Source organism: Protomyctophum parallelum (genome assembly GCF_964188405.1).
Source record: "Protomyctophum parallelum genome assembly, chromosome: 21".
Taxonomy (NCBI): domain Eukaryota; kingdom Metazoa; phylum Chordata; class Actinopteri; order Myctophiformes; family Myctophidae; genus Protomyctophum; species Protomyctophum parallelum.
In genome coordinates this window covers 834,554-840,799 of record NC_139713.1, presented here as the reverse complement: position 1 = coordinate 840,799, position 6,246 = coordinate 834,554, and positions in this window count along the sequence as shown.

The following is a 6,246-nucleotide window of genomic DNA, read 5'->3' as shown; positions in this document are numbered from 1 at the left end:
ACTCGGATACAGATCGATGCAATGTGAAAGCATTGAAAACAGTTGTAATGAAGTGTACTCGGATACAGATCGATGCAATGTGAAAGCATTGAAAACAGTTGTAATGAAGTGTACTCGGATACAGATCACTGCAATGTGAAAGCATTGAATACAGTTGAATGAAGTGTACTCGGATACAGATCGATGCAATGTGAAAGCATTGAATACAGTTGTAATGAAGTGTACTCGGATACGGATCGATGCAATGTGAAAGCATTGAATACAGTTGTAATGAAGTGTACTCGGATACAGATCGATGCAATGTGAAAGCATTGAAAACAGTTCTAATGAAGTGTACTCGGATACAGATCGATGCAATGTGAAAGCATTGAAAACAGTTGTAATGAAGTGTACTCGGATACAGATCACTGCAATGTGAAAGCATTGAATACAGTTGAATGAAGTGTACTCGGATACAGATCGATGCAATGTGAAAGCATTGAATACAGTTGTAATGAAGTGTACTCGGATACGGATCGATGCAATGTGAAAGCATTGAATACAGTTGTAATGAAGTGTACTCGGATACAGATCACTGCAATGTGAAAGCATTGAATACAGTTGTAATGAAGTGTACTCGGATACAGATCGATGCAATGTGAAAGCATTGAATACAGTTCTAATGAAGTGTACTCGGATACAGATCGATGCAATGTGAAAGCATTGAATACAGTTGTAATGAAGTGTACTCGGATACAGATCGATGCAATGTGAAAGCATTGAATACAGTTGTAATGAAGTGTACTCGGATACAGATCACTGCAATGTGAAAGCATTGAATACAGTTGTAATGAAGTGTACTCGGATACGGATCGATGCAATGTGAAAGCATTGAATACAGTTGTAATGAAGTGTACTCGGATACAGATCACTGCAATGTGAAAGCATTGAATACAGTTGTAATGAAGTGTACTCGGATACAGATCGATGCAATGTGAAAGCATTGAATACAGTTGTAATGAAGTGTACTCGGATACGGATCGATGCAATGTGAAAGCATTGAATACAGTTGTAATGAAGTGTACTCGGATACAGATCGATGCAATGTGAAAGCATTGAATACAGTTGTAATGAAGTGTACTCGGATACGGATCGATGCAATGTGAAAGCATTGAATACAGTTGTAATGAAGTGTACTCGGATACAGATCGATGCAATGTGAAAGCATTGAATACAGTTGTAATGAAGTGTACTCGGATACGGATCGATGCAATGTGAAAGCATTGAATACAGTTGTAATGAAGTGTACTCGGATACAGATCGATGCAATGTGAAAGCATTGAATACAGTTGTAATGAAGTGTACTCGGATACGGATCGATGCAATGTGAAAGCATTGAATACAGTTGTAATGAAGTGTACTCGGATACAGATCGATGCAATGTGAAAGCATTGAATACAGTTGTAATGAAGTGTACTCGGATACAGATCGCTGCAATGTGAAAGCATTGAATACAGTTGTAATGAAGTGTACTCGGATACAGATCGATGCAATGTGAAAGCATTGAATACAGTTGAATGAAGTGTACTCGGATACGGATCGATGCAATGTGAAAGCATTGAATGCAGTTGAATGAAGTGTACTCGGATACAGATCGCTGCAATGTGAAAGCATTGAATACAGTTGTAATGAAGTGTACTCGGATACAGATCGATGCAATGTGAAAGCATTGAATACAGTTGTAATGAAGTGTACTCGGATACGGATCGATGCAATGTGAAAGCATTGAATACAGTTGTAATGAAGTGTACTCGGATACAGATCGATGCAATGTGAAAGCATTGAATGCAGTTGAATGAAGTGTACTCGGATACAGATCGATGCAATGTGAAAGCATTGAATGCAGTTGAATGAAGTGTACTCGGATACAGATCGCTGCAATGTGAAAGCATTGAATACAGTTGTAATGAAGTGTACTCGGATACAGATCGATGCAATGTGAAAGCATTGAATACAGTTGTAATGAAGTGTACTCTGATACGGATCGATGCAATGTGAAAGCATTGAATACAGTTGAATGAAGTGTACTCGGATACGGATCGATGCAATGTGAAAGCATTGAATACAGTTGTAATGAAGTGTACTCGGATACGGATCGATGCAATGTGAAAGCATTGAATACAGTTGTAATGAAGTGTACTCGGATACAGATCGATGCAATGTGAAAGCATTGAATACAGTAGTGTATGGTAGTGCTTCTGTGACTGCGAGCAGTGCAGTTTCTGTGGAGTGGGCCTTCTTGAATCCCGACTGGTTTGGATCCAGCAGGTTGTTCTGTGAGAGATGGAGAGAGAGTTGGTTGGAGACAACACGTTCAAGAGTTTTAGAAAGAACGGAAAGGAGTGTCTGTAGTTCTTGACATCTGAGGGGTCAAGGGTTGGTTTCTTGAGGAGTGGTGTTACTCTGGCTGACCTGAAGGCAGATGGGACCCAGCCTGAGGTTACCTTGATGGAGGTGGTGAAGGGGAGCAGATTGCTATTATTTGAATTGAAATCCTGAAAAGTAACTTCATTTCAAATGCATTTAGTTACAGGTTACTTATGTTAACTTTATGATCTTAAATGCAAATACATTGGACATAAAAAAAGGTTAAACAATGTGTCTTGTGATCCATGTATGACGCTTAGTCCAAAAAAGAGTAAACCTACCCTAATAATAGTTTAATCTTTTCTTATTTTTTATTCTTACTAGTCTGATTACGTTTGAAATGTACCAGGTATTTGTATGCTATGTTTGTCCTGTATGCCAGTCCTGTTATGTTGTTATGTTATTGATGTTTGATGTCTGGGGACTGCAGATGGAAATGAGCATGTTTTGCTAAATCTGGTACATTTACACTGCATTCTTAATGTAATGTTCATCAATATACACTGTCCCGACTAAATAAACGAATAAAGTAAAAGACAATAACATTTTAATACTACTCATTCAGCTGCTAAAATAGACTGAAGTACTTAAAGCTGGTCATGTTTGCATGTATGGAATTGTAACAGCTATACTATAGTTCCACACTCACTCCAGAGGGCCACTATAGATCCACACTCACTCCAGAGGGCCACTATAGTTCCACACTAACTCCAGAGGGCCACTATAGATCCACACTCACTCCAGAGGGCCACTATAGTTCCACACTAACTCCAGAGGGCCACTATAGTTCCACACTAACTCCAGAGGGCCACTATAGTTCCACACTCACTCCAGAGGGCCACTATAGTTCCACACTCACTCCAGAGGGCCACTATAGTTCCACACTCACTCCAGAGGGCCACTATAGTTCCACACTCACTCCAGAGGGCCACTATACTGTCGTATCTAAAATAGCACATCTGATCAACGCATATTTTAACTTTATGAGCTAAATACAAATACATTGGACCTAAAAAAAGGCAATAACAAGTAATTAAAGCGGCTCGTGTTTGCATGTTTAGAATTGTAAACAGCTGAAATCAATACTATATCAGTATTCTGATAATAACTTGTGACCTGCATGCATTAAGTGAAGGTGGGGGCTGCATTTGGCCCCCGGGCCACCAGTTGTCCATGTATGATCGCGTGCGTAGCGTAAGTGTGTGCGGTCTAGTGTGTAAGTGCGTGCGATCTAGTGTGTGTGTGTGTGTGTGTGTGTGTCTCCTCAGTAGAGCGTGAGAAAACAGTGAGTTGCTGCATCACCGCAAATGCATCTTCTGTCTTTTCTCTCTGAATGTGCAACACACACACACACACACACACACACACACACACACACACACACACACACACACACACACGAGGAGATGAATACATTCACAGTTCGTTGCGTGTGAAAAACAGCCGAGCCGCTGCGGGCCGTTTCTTTTCTCGCTGCGTGACAAAGACTGAAAGGAGGCTCTGGTGCGTCCCGAGATCGGCCCTCAACCGCTTCTGACAGACAGAACATACGAGGGGTTAATAAGCCTACATACGGGGGGGTTAATAAGCCTATGGTGGCGTCCCATATGTCAAGCCCAGCTCCAGATAGCCTAGAAAATACATTTGATAACTGATATGAACAGGGTCCATTATGCGCAGCAACAAACATGTATGGACCCCATGCTTCTAGAAAGCCTGGTGTTTCAATCACTGTACATGTTGAGCTTCACAACATTTCTACTGTTATTTCAAATAGATTGTCCAACACAAGGAGTGGTCTGGAGAGAGAATGCTGTTTGGTTACTGTACCTCACAGGCATCACAGCCCCCAAAAATGTGATAACAAGCTTAACCTTGCCTTGTTTAACATCAGGTCACTAACAAATAAGTCCTCCTCTGTAAATGATATAATCTGTAAAGAGAAGCCTACATACAAGGGGCACTTTGAGCTGCATTTCATGTCATGAAAGGTGCTATACAAATAAAGTTTTATTATTAGTATTATTATTATTACATACGGGGGGGTTAATAGGCCCGCATGCCTCCAGCAAGCCCAACCCAGTAGTCACTCTGAGTAGCACCGCACAAAGTGTGCCACAAAATGTGGCGCAAATCTTTGAATATATATCTTTTCAAAGCAACGTTTTTAACTCTGGAGAAGCCTTGCTTGCTGGAACAACATATTTTGAGATGGGGGTCGTCAACATTCATTAGAAGGACAATATCAGCCACCAGAAGCAGAGACATGTGTTTTCAACCAGTCTAACGTTCATTAGAAGGACAATATCAGTCACCAGAAGCAGAGACGTGTGTTTTCAACCAGTCTAGCATTCATTAGAAGGACAATATCAGCCACCAGAAGCAGAGACATGTGTTTTCAACCAGTCTAACGTTCATTAGAAGGACAATATCAGCCACCAGAAGCAGAGACGTGTGTTTTCAACCAGTCTAATGTTCATTAAAGGACAATATCAGCCACCAGAAGCAGAGACGTGTGTTTTCAACCAGTCTAACGTTCATTAGAAGGACAATATCAGCCACCAGAAGCAGAGACGTGTGTTTTCAACCTGTCTAACGTTCATTAGAAGGACAATATCAGTCACCAGAAGCAGAGACGTGTTTCCAACCAGTCTAACGTTCATTAGAAGAACAATATCAGTCACCAGAAGCAGAGACGTGTGTTTCCAACCAGTCTAACGTTCATTAGAAGGACAATATCAGCCACCAGAAGCAGAGACGTGTGTTCCACTTCCTTCCTGGACTACATGTTGTCTCAGTAAGACAGCCGTCCCCCTCTCCACGAGGAGGGGAAGTGCAGCAAAGCATTCTGGTCACTGTAGTAATCCAGCAATCCAGTCAAATCCTATAGTCAAACACAAGAACACACTACATTGTTTTTCTGGCTATAGAGTGCACATTTTGAAATTGTGCTACTGTTGTCTACTACAAATACTATTAAAGGGATTGTGACATTTAAAAAAAAAGTTTTTGTAATTAGTTTTTGTTTTCTGAGCTCATGAATTGCACTAAAGAAAACATGAACTTTTAACGTAGATTTTCTGTGGTCTGGGACTTTTCAGGCACAAACAAGTGCTGTGATTTTCCTGCTGATTGTGATGTCACAGCCTGCAAATCCCATAATATAACCCATTCTGACCTGAGATCAGATTCTAAAAATGTCTTCTCTACATCCTGACAGTTTTCATTCTGACCTGAGATCAGATTCTAAAAATGTATTCTATGTCAGTCGCTCTTCGATTTAAAAAAATAGCAGATCTACAAGCTCGTATGAGCTTGTAGATCTGCTATTTTTCAATAGCTAAAGCATAACATAATGCTAACACCAAAACGGGTTCCCGTCTAAAATGGGTCAATATAATATATTGACATATTATGTCAATGGGATTTGCCAGCAGATGTCACTGTTGTTTTCACTGTTCTGCCTGTTTTCATTGCAGCTCAAAAAGGCTTCCACACCACAGAGAAAGCCCCAGACCACAGAAAATGCGGTTTGAGTGTTCAAAGTTCTGTTTTTTTTTTGTGGACATGAAACCTAAAATAAAAAAATAAAATAAATGTAAATTAATGTCATGAAACCTACCCATTCTGCACGGGAACCACTTTTGGTGTTTTAAGCATTATGTTATACTTTAGCTATTGAAAAATAGCTATGAGCTTGTAGATCTGCTATTTTAGAAAAATCGTAAAAATGCGGCACCTGGAATAACATATTTTCAGATGGGGGTCGGTAGACAATCACGTATTATTTTGGGGGTCCTTGACATCCAATATTGAGCACCACTGATACAGAAACATGAG